At 49.1% G+C, this 18744-nt stretch overlaps 1 pseudogene; it reads right to left on the bottom strand.

Moving 5' to 3' along the window:
- Positions 1–10865: 10865 nt before the first annotated feature.
- LOC144103497 (uncharacterized) lies at positions 10866–12107 on the bottom strand (annotated as a pseudogene).
- Positions 12108–18744: the final 6637 nt, after the last annotated feature.

Below are 18744 nucleotides of genomic sequence, written 5' to 3'. Positions count from 1 at the left end.
GTTTGCTCTAATGGAATAAAATATCTCAGCTCCTGAATTTAATTACTTATTTCAAAATTCTTGAAGCCCATTCTGGGCTATAGCAGGAGTGCGTTACTTAAATACAACAGAAAAACAATGCAACAAATGACTACCATAGCATATAAACATTGAGCGATATAAAAATGCGCAATGCCTCAACTTGCAACGACTCACTTGCAAGCACGAACTCTCAAAGCCAAAATGAGCGAATGTTGACAGGCTACCAATATCCAGCTATCAACATTACAAGAAAAAACTATTTTAAAGCGTCAAGATGAGCCAAAAAGGTTTAATATCAGCACCACGATTGCTCCTTGCTGCTGTTGGTGTCGAAAGCGATATATGGTTACCTTCTGGTATGAAGCAAATAGAATTCACCATCCAGGGTAGAAGTTCCAGGGATTCAGCCCTGTGGCAGAATGGGAGGGAAATAAAGTATATAGAGGAGGAAGCAGTTGAGGGCGTAAAATATAAGTCATAGCGGCGGCAAATTTATCTTATAAGTTTCTTTGCAGAGCATCAATTTTAATGACTTTACACTGGTCATAAGGTCTATAGACATTCAAGGCATATTCGAGGAAAGAACGCATTAGAATCTGGTGCCTAAGAAATTTGCACTGTTTAGAAGCTCCTCGCTCTATCCACCTCTAGTAAAAAATGTTTTAGCGCTTTAGCTGTGAGGTGTTCGAATCATGCAGGCCATCATATACTGCGATTAAAAAGGACGCCAGATATTTCTATTTATCTGCAGATTGTAGTGATGAGTAATATGTACACTGATGGTTAGAGATGGATAGTGAAAAAAAAAATTTTTGGACAAATTGGTTTTCTTCTGGCAGGTCATGCCACAGTCGTTAAACATTTCAAAAAACTCATTCAGAGAGAGGCCACCATTGGAAGAGTAAATTACGAGATACAAGACACTCATCGCCGAACAAACGGACTTTATAGGTTATGTAATCAAGGAAATCATTAATCTAAAGTAAAGAGAAGCAAACACGGTAGGAGAGGTACTTGCGGAATTCCTCAAGTTTTGTAAGCAGCCAAAGATTTGCCAAAATGCGAATAAACTGGAATTGTTGTGAGAGGAAATCAGAAATCCAATGAGCAAGTAAAGAGCTATTGATAAAGATGTTCAGTTCGCACAAGAATTCAAATTTGTAAAGAAGAACATCCGTGACAAAGACGAAGATGAACTTGCGCTTCAGCAGCACTGCTATCGCTGTGTGTGTTGGTGCTCGACCTGGATTCTCTCTGACTCTTGTCGCTGCTGCTCCCGTCGTTCAGTTTATTTAAATAAATCCCCGTCTTCCATTTAGTGGAGGTGCCGAATCCAGTCCTGCAAATCCGCAACCGCACTCTCCCAACCCCTGCAATGCCGGAAGACGTTCAACATCAGGCCGTGAAAATGGGCCCTGCAATTATCTGCGCCAGCTACCCTCGCCAACGGGACCAGGACCCGGCCATCTTTAGCTGGACCGATGAGGAGGATGTCGACATTGACTCACGTCTTACTTACTAGTGAGCATGTACAACAAATGGGACGATACGACAAAACTAAACGACCTGACATTTTATCGCACCGGCGTTGCTAACCTGTGGTATCGGAACCACAAACAAGGTGGACATCCTAGCTTGGTCTGCCTTCAAGACGCTCCATCCGCTTCTGTTTTGACTACCGCCGCCTAAATAAGATCACTCGTATAGACTCCGCTCTGGGCTGTTTGCAAGGGGCAGAACTCTCCTTCTCTCAATTTACCAAAACAACTTTTGCGACACCCGACAGCTTGCTTGAAGATACTGTGATGCCTTTCGGCCTTTTTAATTCCCCTGCAACCTTCGAAAGGAAGATGCATATAATTTTGCCTGGACTAAAGCGGAAGATGTGCCTCTGCCACTGCAACGACCGTGTTGTTTTTTCCCCCAACTTTGGCACCCATGTATTTTTCCTGAAGCACGTCTTGGCCTGACTCGCTGACGCCAGCCTGCAACTCAACTTGAAAAAATGCTGTTTTGTCGCACATCAACTGACCATTTTAGGCCACGTGGTCACAAAGGCAGACTTTTCTCCCGAGCTGACGAAACTTGCTGCTCTGGCTGTCTTACCAATCCTACCTCCACCAAACACATGTGCAACTTCCCAGGTCTGTGCCCTTCCTTTCGCCGGTTTATTCGCAACTTTGCTTCTATCGCTTTGCCCTTAACGCAACTCCTATCCGGCAGTATAGATTTATCGCAGAGCTATCCAACATGCGACGACGCCTATAATACCACGCGCCGCCTCCTCACAGTGCCACCCACACTGCCCCATTTCGGCTCGACCGCTCCTGCCGAGGTGCACATGGACGCCAGTCCTGTTGGCCTCGACACCGTGCTTTTTCAGCGTGCCTCTGGCTTCGATGAATACGTCGTTGCCTATGAAAGCCGGAGGCTCACTAAAGCTGAATGCAATTACTCTGTAGTGCGAAAAAGAATGTTTCGCCATAGTATGGGCTCTTGCCAAATTGCGGCTTACATCTATGACCACTGTTTTGACGTCGGGAAGGAGTGTCATACGCTTTGTTTGCTTTATTTCATGCAAGGCTCATCCGGTCGCCTTGCCACATGGGTCCTTCGTCTGCAAGATTATGAAGGGCGATTCGTCTATCGGTCCGGCCGCAGGCAACAAGACGCTGCTGCCTTGTCCCGCTGCCCACTTCCAGCAGAGATTGCCAGCCTTTCCACCTCTGACACCTCCCCGCCGTCGCTTCACATCAGCGACATGCCCTCGACGCAACGTACAGACCCCTAGATCGCTTCTCTTCTCGACTTTCTGTCCAATCCCACGCCTGCTTCTTCGTCACATGGTATCCGCCACCATGCTTCCCACTTTGCGATTCGTGACAATCTCCTTTATCGCCGCCACTAATGCTCTGACGGCCAAAAGTGGTTACTCCTTATTCCTGGCCACTTTCGCGCCCAAATATGCGCCTATTTCCTTTCTGACCTACAATGTGGTCTTGCTGGAATTTACAAGACTTATGCCCGCATCCGGCTGCTCTACTACGGGCGCGGCATATACAACTTCGTCTTTAAAATACTTGCGCTCATGCCTCACCTGTCAGCGTCGCAAGGCGTCTCATCGTTCTTGAGAAGAGCGGCCGACGCTCCCTTGCATACCACGCCCTTTCGACCACATCGGCATTCATTTCTACGGCCCGATTCCGTATACTGCGGCAGAGAACCGTTGGACTACCGTTGCGGTTGATCATCTGGCGAGATATGCCACAACCGCCGCCCTTTTGACTGTAACAGCGGCAGAAGTCGCCACTCTCCTTTTGGAGCGCTTCGTCCTTCGTCACACTGCACCCCGCGAACTTCTCATTGAGCGAGGTCGCGCCTTCTTGTCCGTTATTGTTACAGGACTGCTCACTCAGTGCCACATAAATAATTGAAAGATCTCCGCCTACCACCCAGAGATCAACGTCTTCACCCAGTGACTTAACCGCACCGTCGGGGATCTGCTTTTTATGTACGTCGCTTCTAACCACTCGAATTAGGATATCGTCCTTTCTAATGTGATTTATGCGTACAATACAACTACGCAGTCCATAACCGGTGTCTCTCCTTTTTTTCTTCTATACGACCGTTATCCGTCTGCTACAAAAGTTACAATTCTCTCTTACCAACCTGACATCTCCGAATATACCCCTGCTTCTGATGCGGCCCCGCCATCATACCCTTGCCGTAAGTCGCTAGCATGGCTCCTCTTCCCCCGGTGTGTCATTGTACAGAAGACAAAAATTCGTAACAAAGAAAAAGATGAACAAGGGCTTCAGCAGCATCGCTATCGCCGTGTGGGTCACGATCGACGGGAATTATCTCAGACTAGTTTCGCCGCATGTCGCATCCTTCGAGTTTATGTAAATAATCCCCCGTCTTACACAGTAAAGGATCGGGTCAAAAAAATTTTGCGAAAAAGATTATATGACAGCGAACGTATTAGCGGCGTCTTTCATGTAAAAAATGTCAGCGGAACATTAAGTTAACTTATTCACTCTGCTCCAATCAAATCATTGTTGAGCGCTACACAAAAGTGCACTTTTTAACTTATCTACTATTACGCTTATAAATTACGTTTTCTAAGATCTTCCAATATTTCCTATTAAGGAGATCGGCTTATTTCATATAGAAGTCGTTTGTTTGCATACTGATACGGAGCAAGTAGAGTGGCGAATTTTCGCGAGAAGGGCGCAATGTCCGTGGAAATAAATTTTTTCAAAAAATTGGAGATGACACTTAAGCTAAGCCTTAGAAGAATTACGAGGTAGCGTTATTGCTTAATCCTTATATGTGCAGAATTGGTAATTCTTCATTTTACAATAACGGGTCCCTGAGAATCCTCATACCACTCCTTTCACAGTGGTACAGCGGAAAAGAGATACGCCAGTGCCTTGTGATGGCAGCAGCTGCCATCGGTGCTGTATTGCGTGACCCTGGTTGCTCTTCCCGAGATACCACTGGCGACCAATCAATATTTTACCTGCCGCTTCAACGGCGGTCAGTTGGTAAAGCGTTGAGCAGGCTCTGGTGACACTACGAGGCCATGTAATCTAGGTGGCCCAAATAGGTTACCGGGGCGGCCAAAGCAATTGGCTGCGAGGTTTAAACGGTTGACGCCGGATATTTTTTTTTTCCTGTATGGGGGACTGACGCTCTTGCGTTAAGATATAGGAACGTTTAAACACAATAAAGTTACAAATGGGCTTAGTTTTTGTGTGTAACTTCGTTAGCGCATTACTCATGAGAACGAACAAGTCTGGATGCAAAAACCTCACATACAGATTGAGCGTGAACTATCAAATGATTTAATTGCGTGCAGAATTGATTTTATATGAGTTTACCCCTCATGCAATACCCCTTTGCAGGCTTTTGAGGTAAAAATAAGTAACTATGAAAGGTTAAAAATAGAAAAGCAAAAATGAAAGAGCATATCAAATATGGCGGCGTGATGGCCCGGAGGTACTTTTTTCGTCTGGGGTAGATGGGCATGCGCAGACGGTCTGGGTTTTTAACGCCCTTAAGAAGTCGACTTCTCCCGTCCATACCTTAGACATGTCGACGATAGAAGTCTTACAGTCGCCGGCAGTTGTCTTCACAACTTAAAGTGTACAAATTATATACGAAACCACTGTGCTTGAATAGTGCTTTCTTTCACCCTCTCATCCAAAGACATCGACCTTCCTCCACGTTCTACTGTCCTTGTTCACCTCTTTCGCGACTGCCTTTCTAACGGCACTGTAGTCTTCACACCGGCCTCTCTTTTTCTGAACCGCAAGTCTACCATTGCCATGCGCCGTACTACTATATCCACTGGGCTCACCGTACTACTGGCCCCTAACCAATTTTTCTATGCTACCGCTTTGCACCTTGCTAAATGTCATGGCAGAGTTTAACCAATGGAGTCTCTAGCCTTCTGCGAGGAAAGTGACAATAAGCTGCACTTTGCCATGACCGCCCTGAGCCAACCTTTTTCAGCACTCAGTCCGCCTTCACAAGAGGTATTTGTTCGCTCCATGGACGCCGATCTTCCTCCGCCGCAACGGGCGCACCTCCTAACCCTCTTTCATCTGTCCCGTTCAGCTTTCGACCATCATCACAGTTCCTTGGGCCGGACTTCTACACTCACCCATTACATCGACACTGGTGCTCATGCGCCACTGCGCCAGCGCCCCCTATAGTGTCGGCAACTGAGCACAAGATGAATGAAGAGCAAGTTAACTAAAAGATTCAGAACGGTGTCATTCAACCATGAAACAGCCCCTGGGCATCGTCTGTGGTGCTTGTGAAAAAGAAAGATGACTCCATGTGCTTCTGTGCGCAGTACAGCCACCTTAATAATGTTACGCGCAAGGACGTCTATCCCCTGTCGCGCATAGACGACGCTCAAAACTGTTTGCGGGGGCCGAACTGTTTTTATCCCTCGATTTACGTTCCGGGTAATGGCAAGTCTGCATGGAAGTACCTGATCGGCCCAATACAGCGTTTGTGACCCCCGATGGCTTCTGTGAATTTATCGTGATGCATTTCGGCCTTTCTAATGCCCCTGCGATTTTCGAAAGGATGATGTATATCATTCTGCGTGGACTGAAGTGGAAGAGGAGCCTCTGCTTCCCCGACGATATTGTCTTTTCCCCCGACTTTCACACCCATCTAAACCGCCTGAAGCACGTTTTTGTCTCCCTCTCAGACGCCGGCCTGCAGCTCAACTTAAAGAAATGTCAGTTTACTGCACATCATCTGTCAACTGACAATTTGAGACCTTTTTAGGAAGAACACACACAATAGTGCGGAATACGAGGATAAATCTGCTCTTTAGCGGCATTGTCATCACCGCGTGTGTCTGTGCTCGACCTGGCTGACCACGGACGTTTCGTTGCTGCTCACGTTGTCCCAGCTCCTATAAATAAAGCACCGTGTATGGTTTAGGGGGTTTAACATCCCAAAGCGACTCAGGCTAGGAGGGTCGCCGTAGTGAAGGGCTCCGGAAATTTCGACCACCTGGGGTTCTTTAACGTGCACTGACATCGCACAGTACACGGGCCTCTAGAATTCCGCCTCCATCGAAATTCGACCGCCGCGGCCGAACTCGAGCACGCGTCTTTACGGTCAGCAGCCGAGCGCCGTATCCACTGAGCCACCGCGGCGGCAAAGCACTGTGTGTGTGTGTTTGTGTGTGTGTGTGTGTGTGTGTGTGTGTGTGTGTGTGTGTGTGTGTGTGTGTGTGTGTGTGTGTGTGTGTGTGTGTGTGTGTGTGTGTGTGTGTGTGTGTGTGTGTGTGTGTGTGTGTGTGTGTGTGTGTGTGTGTGTGTGTGTGTGTGTGTGTGTGTGTGTGTGTGTGTGTGTGTGTGTGTGTGTGTGTGTGTGTGTGTGTGTGTGTGTTGCAGATTGGACAGCCATCGCCGTAGCTCGGTTGGTAGAGCACCGCACGCGAAATTCAGAGGTCGTGTGTTCGGATCCCTCAGGAGGCATGGTTGTTTTTTCTGTTGCTTTATAATAAACATTCTTTATGCGCCAGAATTATAGAAGTATTTTTCTAGGATCGATATATATATTGAAAGGGGTTTTAATAGCTCAAGCTCCACCAGAACCAGGAAGGCAGAACCAGGCGCAGAACGAGGCCTTCTAGGCGTCCGCGGTTATTCTAGAGCCCGGCAGCAGCACGCGCTCAGCGATAGCACTGCCGCTACCTCGTTGTCACATCTTCGTCTTTACAATGGCCCCCGGGGATGAAAGGAGCCATCCTGGCGACTCAAGGCGTAGTGCAGATCAAGGGGTCATGGTAAGGCTTGAGGCGACTCACATGCATCGTTTCACGGCCACGACGGCGAAGGTCAGAGGAGGGTGTCAGTGGTTCAACGACATAGTTCACAGGGGAAGGTTGAGAAATAATACGGTAAGGGCCTTGATATTTGGCTTGGAATTTGGACGACAGGCCAGGAGAGCCAGCAGGGATCCAGAGCCAGACAAGTGAGCCGGGGGAAAGGGGTACGTGAGTTTGACTACCGGAATCCCGATGCTCTTTTTGTCGATTCGGGTCAGCGGACGTGACGGAACGGGCGAGCTGGCGGCATTCCTCGGCATACTTGACAATTTCAGAAGCAGTTGCACAGTCAGATGCATCAAGATGGTAGGGAAGAATGGTGTCAAGCATGCTTGTAGGTTCGCGGCCGTAAAGAAGAAAGAACGGAGAATAGCCTGTGGTGGACTGGACGGCGGTATTATATGCGTAGGTGACGAACGGAAGAACGAGGTCGAAGTTGGAATGGTCGGGACTGATATACATGGTGAGCATGTCACCGAGTGTCCGGTTAAACCGTTCGGTGAGGCCGTTGGTCTGAGGACGGTACGCTGTGCAGGTTCTGTGAACGATGCGGCACTCTTGCAGAAGCGCCTGGACAACCTCGGATAAAAACACACAGCCGCGGTCGCTCAGAAGCTCACGAGGGGCGCCGTGGCGGAGAAAGCTGGCGGAGAATGAAGAAGGCCACGTCTCGCGCTGTAGCCGCCGGAAGAGCCGCCGTTTCAGCATAGCGCGTGAGAAGGTCTATGGCGACTATAACCCAACGGTGACCTGAAGGGGTAGAGGGCAGGGGCCCATAAAGGTCGATGCCGACGCGATCAAAGGGACGGGCAGGGCAAGGTAATGGCTTCGATAGGCCAGAAAGGCGCTGTGACGGAGACTTGCGGCGTTGGCACGCAATGCATGAGTGAATGTACTTGCGTAAAAAGCTGTACATTCCACGCCAGTAGTACCGGTGCCGAAGTCGAGTGTAGGTTTTCAAAACACCCGCATGAGCAGTCTGGAGGTCGGCATGGACAGAGGCGCAGACTTCGGCTCGTAGTTGGCGAGGGATGACGAGGAGCCATTTTCGACCGTCTGGCATGTAATTGCGACGATAGAGGAGACCGTCATGCAGAGTGAAGTGGCGGGCTTGTCGCCGAAGTGAGCGAGGCAGCTGCCGTAGGGGGCCCAGACAGATGGTGCACGAGAGATGTAATACAGGGGTTCTTGCGCTGTTCCACAAGCATGTTTAGCGGGCGCAACGAGGACAGCTCGGAGTCAGTGCTCGAGATAGTCGCAGTGTCGGAAGGCAGCGGAGACCGGGAGAGGGCGTCAGCGTCAGAGTGCTTACGGCCAGAGCGATAGACGACTCGAATGTCGTACTCCTGGAGGCGCAGAGCCCAGCGGCCAAGGCGACACGATGGATCCTTCAACGATGACAGCCAGCACAAAGCGTGATGATCGGTGACTACGTCGAAGGGGTGGCCGTAGAGGTATGGTCGGAATTTGGTTATCGCCCACAAAATGGCCAAGCATTCTTTTTCTGTGACGGAGTAATTGATCTCGGCCTTGGACAGCGTACGGCTCGCATAGGCGACAACGTATTCTGGAAATCCAGGTATTCGCTGGGCGAGCACAGCACCAATGCCCACGTCGCTAGCATCTGTGTGTACTTCTGTCGGGACGCTAGGGTCGTAATGGCGAAGGATGGGAGGTGAAGTAAGGAGTCGACGTAGGGTAACAAAAGCTTCATCGCACTCAGAGGACCATGACGACAAGGAGTTCTGGGCTTGAAGCCGCGTCAAAGGCGAAATGATTGTAGCGAAATTTCGGATGAAGCGCCGAAAGTAGGAACAGAGGTCAATGAAACTCCGCAGTTCTTTGAGAGTAGAGGGCTTTGGAAAGTCGGCAACAGCTCGAAGCTTTGCCGGATCCGGAAGGATGCCCGCTTTGGATACGACATGGCCGAGTACGGTTAGTTGGCGAGCGCCGAAGTGGCATTTCTTCAAATTTAGTTGCAGGCCGGCGGTGGTGAGGCAGGTCAACACTTGGCGCAGACGAGTCAGATGTGTGGAGATGTCGGCCGAGAAAAGAACGATGTCGTCGAGGTAGCAAAGACACGTCTTCCAGCGCAAGCCGCGCAAGACGTTATTCACCATGCGTTCGAATGTTGCGGGGGCATTGCAAAGACCAAATGGCATGACGTTAAATTCGTATAGTCCGTCGGGCGTGACGAAAGCAGTTTTTTCACGATCGCATTTGGACATGGGGATTTGCCAGTACCCAGAACGCAGATCCAGGGACGAAAAGAATTCCGCACCTTGCAGACAATCGAGGGCGTCATCGATGCGTGGTAGAGGATAAACGTCTTTCCTAGTTATTGTGTTTATGCGGCGATAATCCACACAGAATCTTATGGAGCCATCTTTCTTTCGAACCAGCACGACCGGGGATGACCAAGGGCTGTGCGACGGCTGTATAATCCCACGCTCGAGCATGTCGTCCACTTGCTCGTTGAGGACTCGACGCTCTGTCGCTGACACGCGATATGGGCGCTGTCGCAGAGGTGGATGGGAGCCGGTATCGATGGTATGGTGGACATGTGAAGAACGCCCGAGGGGAGACTGGCGCGTGTCAAACGATGAACGAAATTGGTGTAACAGGTGGAACAGCTGGTCACGGTAGGGAGAAGTGAGATCTTGATCGATGGCGCTATACAGAAGGTCAGAGGGCGGTGGGGTAGACAGGGGAACAGGAGTAAGAGAGTCCAGCGATGGCGGGAGAGCAGTTTCTCGGTCGTCGTCAAGTTGCAGAAGTTCAGCCGGTTCGACGCACCCAAGGCATTCACCATGAATCAGGGTCACTGGAGATGAGAGAGGGTTGCTGACGAGCGTGGCTGTCGTTCCGGAGGTAACCGTGAGGACAGCGAAGGGTAGCGGCATGTTCTTGCGGCGAAGAAATAACTCCGAGGGGGTAAAGAGTACAGTTACAGCAGGTTGGTTGCGTGGTGAGGCGCACGAGAGGAATACAAGGACAGAGGAATTTGCCGGGAGCTCGACATCGTGAGACAGGTGTACTTTGGCCGGATATTCAGGAGACGGTGCGGCCGGGTAGGCGTTGGGCAGGGCAGAGAAAGTAACTTCGGCGAGGGCACAATCTACGACGGCGGAGTGCTCAGAAAGAAAGTCCCATCCTAGAATTACGTCATGGGAGTAAGAGGAGAGGATCAGGAATTGAATGATGTACAAGACGTCTTGAATAACGACTCGCGCAGTGTAGGTTGTGAGCGGCTCGACCTGTTCGGCGGTAGCAGTGCGAAGAGAAACTCCCAAAAATGGCGTCATGACTTTCTTCAGTTTGCGACAAAATTTCGCGTCCATAATTGAGACAACAGCTTCGGTGTCCACGAGAGCACAGGTTGCAACACCTTCGACAAAAACATCAATAACGTTTGTTGGTGAGAGCAGAGGCCTTGTAGAGTTCCCAGGGGACGCAGCTCTTTCCTCGGGAACTGCGCTCATTAGTTTTCCGCAGCGGAAGGGCTGGCCCGACGGCGCATAGGAGATAGGGAACGGCGCCGCGGAGAAGAGGAACGATGAGAGGTAGCAGCCTGGCGGTTGGTGGAGAAGGCAGGAGGCAATGGGTCCGCTTGCACGCGGGGCGGCTGTATGTAAGACCCATACGCAGATGGTGGCAGGACGTCAGCAGGCGAAGAAGGACGTCTGCGGCAGTAGCGGGCTACATGGCCGGCGAAGCCGCAGGCAAAGCAAATGGGCCTATTGTCGCGAGTACGCCACAAACGACCGTAGTGCGAGACTGCCGGCGTGAAGCGAGACGACGGTTGTGCCACCTGAGCCCGATACGAGAAATCAGGCGGGGGCGTCGAAGGTGGCGGCGCTTGAGTTGCGTCTTGAAAAGGGCTCAAGGGATGGGATGGTGGTCTGGCAAGAACGGCGGCGTACGTAAGAGGTGCAGCCACAGGTTGCTGGGGCAGGGGTGGCAGGGCCTCCGCGACTTGGGCTCGGATCGTCTGCTGAAGGGTGGGAGACAGCGCTGGCGGGGGGTTCCGAACTCCAGAGATGAGGGCTAGTTGGCGTGCAATCTCTTCTCGAATGAACTGAATGTCATGCCTGAGCTGCTGCCCTCCTGCGGTCTCGACATCAGCGGACAGGACGTCGGCAGGCTGTACGGAGCGACGAGTGAGGACGCGTTGCTTGCGGAGCTCCTCGTAGCTCTGGCACAAGCTGATGACGGAGGCCACGGTGGCCGGCTGCTTGGCTAGAAGCATTTGGAACGCATCTTCATCGATACCCTTCATGATATTTTGGATCTTATCAGCCTCGGTCATATCGCTGTTCACGCGCTTGCAAAGATCCACCACATCCTCAATATAACTAGTAAATGTCTCGCCAGGCTGCTGAGCCCGTTCGCGCAAGCGCTGTTCGGCGCGAAGTTTGCGCACGCCAGGACGGCCAAATACCTCAGTGAAGCTCGTCTTGAACGTGGACCATGTGGCGATATCGGCTTCGTGGTTACGGAACCAGAGGTTGGCGACATCAGCCAGGTAAAAGATGACGTTGTTTAGTTTCATGGCGTCGTCCCAGCGGTTGTGCTTGCTGACCCGCTCGTAGGAAGCCAGCTAGTCCTCGACGTCAGAGTCGCCGAGCCCACTGAAGACAGCCGGGTCCCGTTGTCGAGGTGTGCCGGAGCAGACAAGCGGAGCAGCCGGTGGCTGGGGAGCCAGGGGGGCGTTATTTGGCATTGCTGACGTTGCAGTGCTGCTGCGGAGCTCCAGGACGGGATCAGGAGCAACCTCCACCACTTGAAAGGGGGTTTAATAGCTCAAGCACCACCAGAACCAGGAAGGCAGAACCAGGCGCAGAACGAGGCCTTCTAGGTGTCCGCGGTCATTCTAGAGCCTGGCAGCAGCACGCGCTCAGCGATAGCACTGCCTCTACCTCGTTGTCACATCTTCGTCTTTACTATATATATATATATATATATATATATATATATATATATATATATATATATATATATATATATATATATATATATATATATATATATTGTAAGCAAAGGGAACGAAAGGAAGTATGGGGTTGCAGTTGGTGTGGTTCGGATGGATATACGTGGACAGCATATCTGACAGCGTGCTATGGAAGCGTTTTCTGACCCCATTGGTCTGGGGGTGATAGGCTGAAGCGGTTTTGTGGACAGTTCTAGAAGCATGAAGAACTTCGGCATGGACGTTGGAGAGGAAGGACTTACTGCAGTTACTGTTAAAGACACGAAGGACTCCATGGCGCAGAAGTATGGCATTCAGGAAGAAATGTGCAATTTCAGAAGAGCCGAAATGAACGGAGGTCGTTCCAGCTTATCTGGTTAAGTGGTCAATGGCTGTGACGATCCAGCGGTTGTTCGATTAAGTTAACCGTGAGGGACCGTAAACGTTAATGACAACGACTTCGAAAGGGGAGAAAAGACGTGGTAGAGGGTGTATGATGCCCGCAGAAGGAAATGTGGTGCGTTTGCGGCGTTGGAAAGGTATGCAAGAGGCAATATATTTTCCAACAGAGGTTGAGAGGCCAGGCCAAAAGAAATGGCGCTTGATGCAATCATATGTTTTGTGGAAACCTAAACGGCCGGCCATGGGGTTGTTGTGAAATGTCTGAAAAACGTCATGGCGAAGAGAACGGGTACCCAGGAGTGACCGAGGGCGCTATAATTGTGTTAAAGAAGGATGTCGTCGACCAGCTTGAAGAAGTAAAGTTGGAGGGCATTTGGAGGCCGCGTAGCGCCACAGAGACGATCCATGATAGTCTGACAGTAAGGGTCGGCCCGCTGTGCTGAGGCGAGGTCGCCGAACCTGGGAGCAGGCATCAAATATTCGGCTGCGGCTGTCAAGGTCAAAATAGCCGTTGAATGAGCAGACTGGAAGGATGGAGAAGCGGCAGTCACGCAGGCAGGTGTCGGGACCAAATGGGAAACATGCTCTCTTCCGTTACATTTGCTTACAAAACTGTAGCACTGTACTTCCCCATCAGCCATACTCGCCTGACCTCTCCCCATTCGATTTTTCCCTGTTTCCTCTCGTGAAGAGAGCCGTAAAAGGTCGCTGGATGGGGAGCTTGGAGGCCATTCAAGACGCCATGACAACGGAGCTTACAGCCCTGCCGAAAGAAGCGTTTTCCAACTGTTTCGAACACCTCAAGAAGCGTTGCAAGCTGTGTATAGACTGCAAGGGAGACCATTTCGAAGGGGTGCTGCACAAGTGATTCCAATGTTAAACGCATTTTTTTAAATTGCTCAGTCTCGGAACTTTACGGACAAAAATTGTATATAGTAGCCAATGTAGCCAGAACGTAAATGATAAAACGACACAGGCCAGAGCCCATAGCAATGGGGCATCCTGTCATTAACGAACGATTAAGTGAAGAAAGTCTTCGGACCAATACAAAGGAGGAAAGCAGGTGGTGAGGACCAGGTAACATCAGACCTGTTGAAGGACGGAGTGGAGATTTTGTTAGACAACTAGCCACCGTGTATATTCAATGCCTTATGAACTCGAACGTACCAGAATCTTGCAAGAAAGCCAGCATTGACGTATTCATGAGAAAGGAGACGTCAAGGGCTTGAAAAATTCCAGTCCGGCCAGCTTACTGTCCGTTGCCTAGAAGGTATTTATTAAAGTGATCACTAATAGAATCACGAAAACATTAGCCTTCAATCAACCAAATAATCAGGCAGGCTTTGGTAAAGGATACTCAACATTAGACCATATAAACACTCTCAATCAGCTCACAGAGAAATGTGGAGACTACACCCAACCCCTATATATAGCGTTCATTGATTACGAAAGTGCATTTGACTCAGTGAAATGCTAAGCAGTCCTGCAGGCACTGCGGAATCAGGCTGTTGATTAGTTGATGTGAAAACACTGGAAGGTATAAAGAACGACTGCAAAGCTACCATTGTCCTTCATAAACTCAGCAATAATACTCCAGTAAGGAGGGGTGTCAGGCTGGGTGACACGATCTCGCTCTCGCCACTACCATTCGCCGCCTACTTACAGGAGGTGTTCCGAGGCCTGGATTGCGAGCGGTTGGGGATAAGAGTTAATGAAGAATACCTAAGTTTTTGCGATTTGTTGCTGACGTTGCTTTGCTCTGTAACGTAGGAGATGGAGTGCAAAGAATGATCAATGAGCTAGAAAGGCAAATCAGAACGGTGGGTCTAAAAAGCAACATGCAGGAAACTAAAGTAATGCTCAACAGTGTCTCAAGGGAACAGCAGTTTACAATAAGAAGCGAGGTGCCGGAAGTGGTAAGGAAATACGTCTGCTTCGGGAAGGTAGTGACTGCTATATCGGGATCATGAGGGAGAAATAAGTAGAAGAAAAGGCTGGAGTGCATATGGCAGGTTATCTCAAGGCATGAATGGCAATTTACCGATATCTTTCAAGAGAACAGAATACATCAGCGGTATATTACCGTTATTCACCTATATGGCAGAAACGTGGAGGCTAACTAAACGAGTTCAGCTTAAGTTGTGGACCACGCAGAGAGCTATGAAGGGAAGAATTATGGGCGTAACTTTAAGAGGCCGAAAGCGGCCGGAATGAATAAAGGAACAAATGTTGCTTAGTGGCATCCTAGTCGAAATCACGAGGAAGAATTGGGCGTGGGCAGGGCATGTAATGCGAATGCAAGATAACCGCTGGTCCTTAAAGGTTTACGGAGAGGCTTCTCAAGAGAAGGCAAGCGTTGCAGGGAACGGCAAAGAGTCAAGTGAGCGAATGAGATTAACAAGTTCGCGGCGATACGATTGGCGCAGCTCACAAAGGGCAGTCTTAATTGGAGAAGCATGGAAGAAGCCTTTTCTCTGCAGTGGGCTTAGTCAGGCTGATAATGATGATGACAAACGTTTGACACCTTTTACAACCCCCTGCCTTTGTTGGTTTCACAGTGAGAACTAGTGGGTGTCGGCGTGTTGCGTTCCGACACCGTTGCGACTTCTCAGCGCGGGTTTTGCGTCGAGTTTAATGACGGCGGCACGGCTACATTTCTCCCTATAAATGACTTCGATCTCAACCACCCACCCTTCCTGGATGCGACGAAGTTGCCTTAGCCTCCGGGATTCCATCGCAGCGAGATTTAAGAAAATGTCCTCAATGGTTCCGGTGCGGTGGAGGAAGCCGTTATTACTTACAACGTTGAAGGACTTCAACGTGCCTCGCACACGCTCCCCAAAAATATAGGCGCTCGTTCAGTACTGTACCTCCCGAGTTGATACTGGATGCGCGGGCCCTCAGCAGGCGGCCTAAAGGAACACGGCGTTTCAAGCCGACCCACCGTGTTCTGCAGTACGACAGCCAGGTGCACGAAGGCGTGGGCGAAGTCTGTGTCTTGTGTGATCAGGATTGCCGCATGGATGGAGTCAGATAAGCTACCTATGTACTGCATGCCGGCAGGCGCGGGTAACATGATGTTGCTGGCCTCGAGCAGACGCAGCTTTTAGTACACTTAGACAGCGACGACGTCACCCACAGCCTGGAGCAGCGGCTGCAGAGTTTACATTCTCGGCCATACGACCAGCAGAGTAGCTAACAATAGCATTAGCATTTTGGAAGTTACGAAAAATTTTGAATCCGAACGGCTGGATAGTTTTCAAGGCCTGGACGATTAGCCAAGAAATAATTGTGATAGCCTCTCGTACGTTTCCCAACCGACAATTTATTCATTTTTACGAAGAAGCATGCTCTTTTAATATACCAACACCATTATATTAATCAGTTCCTAACCGTGGTTGTGCAATGCTATCTTGACTTTCGATATTTCTTATAGATCAAGTGTTTTATCATAACTGGTAAGACGTAGCTTGTGGCATATTTCTCTAGCAGCCGACTGGTGGCTAGTATATCGCCCACTGCAGAAGGAACTGTGTGGAGAAATACTAAATCCGCTAGTTGTAAAAAATCAAAAGTTGCAGAAATTCTACCAAAGGTTGTTTTGAAAAGGACATATACGAAATTTATGCCCCGCCGCGGTGGCTCAGTGGTTAGGGCGCTCGACTACTGATCCGGAGTTACCGGGTTGGAACCCGACCGCGGCGGCTGCGTTTTTATGGAGGAAAAACGCTAAGGCGCCCGTTTGCTGTGCGATGTCAGTGCACGTTAAAGATCCCCAGGTGGTCGAAATTATTCCGGAGCCCTCCACTACGGACCTATTCGTTCCTATCTTCTTTCACTCCCTCCTTTATCCCTTCCCTTACGGCGCGGTTCAGGCGTCCAAAGATATATGAGACAGATACTGCGCCATTTCCATTCCACCAAAAACCAATTATTATTATTATTATTATTAAATTTATAAGAAGCTAACTAGTCATTCAGTCTTAAAGGCACGAGTAGCCATTCGCGGCAAGCCCAGCTGTTTTCTATAATAACTCTAATTTCACTGAATCAGACGTGTACTAGGAAACATTTCTCTTATTTCTCGTTTCCAGGGAGATTCTGGCAGCCCAGCCACGGTACTGACCGAAAATGGAAAATCAGTACAAGTTGGGCTGGTTTCTTGGGGATCATACTGCACCCCTAACGACTACACGGATGCTTTCACCAAGGTTTCTACATATATTTCCTGGATTGAGTCAATCGTCACTGCTTACTAAGCTTACAACTGAGGTGAAATAAAATTGTCATCGCTCTCTCCCAGCATGACTTGTTTCAAGAATTCGGGGCTTAATGTCGTCCACGAAAATGTTAATAGCGAAAGATACCTTTTTTCTACGACAGTGCTTATTTTATTTAATACTTCACGGAAGGTTTTGTCGTCATATGTTACGCTCTCCTCTACTCGTCGCTCTAAATATCAAGAAATCTTGCATGTTTAAGTTGTGAATCCGCAAATTAGACAGCAATTCGTTACCTAGCTGTAAAGGCCTCGGAAGCAAGTGCCACGCAAACCTAAATTTAAGCGCTGTGGAAATTTCTCCAAACGCTGCCGAACCTAAAATCTGGATGGATGCCTCAAAGAGCAGAAATCAGTTCGTCAAACCTGCGCGCACTTGCTGTCTAGGAGAAAGGACGTAGAATGAAGACACTGTAAGCTATTATCCTAAGATCATTACACAAGACCGGCAGAGACCGCAATACTCCTCTATCAACCCGCTGGAGAGCTCAAAATGCTAACATTCTCCTACCAAGACAATGCAGCCTTGGCTGCTAAGAATAGTCAAGGTAGCCCTAGAAGAGATCGAACATGCGCGATAGACCTCGATTTTGTTGTAAAAGAAGTTATTCCTTTCCAACGTGGTGTTCAACGCCGCTTCCTTTTCTCTGTCGTCTTTATCTCCGACATAGCTTTTCCGGAATAGCAGGGAAGAAAACTAGTGCATTCTGCCGGTTAACCTTTCGACACACACCAATCAAACACGCCGCTCTTGCTGTTATTTATTAGTTTCAGGTAAATTTCGAATCCTCCAGATTGCAAATAAGCTGTTTTTATGTCATGCATCGAAGGCAGTAAATTAATTTCCAAAACACATAGATGGGTGGCGTGTAGCCCGCCATTTCATGTAAACATATATTGTCACCAGTAACAACGTAATTCATGTCGCAAGTTTAAGCATAATTAGCACCTTATCAATGTTAACAATTTACACGATCTTTCGGGTGTTTACTTGATTAGACGCGGTATTTCAATTTTGGGTTGGCTTTTGTTTTATGAGGGTTTAACTTCTCAAAACGACTAAGGCTATGAGGGACGCCGCAGTGAAGGGCTCCGGGAATTTCGACCACCTGGAGTTCTTTAACATGCATTAACTTCGCACAGCACACGGGCCTCTAAAATTTCGCCTCCATCGAAATTTGACCCCTGTGGCCGGGATCGAATCCGCGTCTTTCGGGTAAGCAGCCGTGCGCCGTAACCACTGAGCCACCGTGGCGGCCATTTCTATTTCGCTATCTTCATTATTACGACACTTCATCCAAACTTTTTCTGATCATTGGGGAAAATCAACGGCTAGTATTTCTGCGCTGGGAAACTAATTACCTGTTTTTCTTAAGGTTTCAATGCGCTATGTAGGTGGGAAAATCTCTCGTTTCGTTGGAAACAAAAAAATGCCGTGTTAAAGGGTTGAAGAGAACTGGAAGAAAGTGTGAAAGAAAAAAGATTTTTGTTAATATGGAAATAGACAGGACTACAAAAATAAAGTCCATTCTCAATGGAAATGTGTGCGTCAGAAATAAGTCGCAAATATGTGCTTTTGAATGGGGTAGCGGTAAAGGCACCGTAGAGAGTAAAACGCGCGTCTTTAAGTCGGCTTCCGTAGAAGAATAGCGGAACTCCGGATTGGATGAAATGGTTTGACGTCACATGTTCTGCGGCGGAATCGAAAAA

The sequence above is a fragment of the Amblyomma americanum genome, chromosome 9 (assembly GCF_052857255.1).
Source record: "Amblyomma americanum isolate KBUSLIRL-KWMA chromosome 9, ASM5285725v1, whole genome shotgun sequence".
In the NCBI taxonomy this organism is placed as follows: Eukaryota; Metazoa; Arthropoda; class Arachnida; order Ixodida; family Ixodidae; genus Amblyomma; species Amblyomma americanum.
The sequence above is the reverse complement of the archived record's forward strand: the minus strand, read 5'-3'. Positions and strand labels throughout refer to the sequence as shown.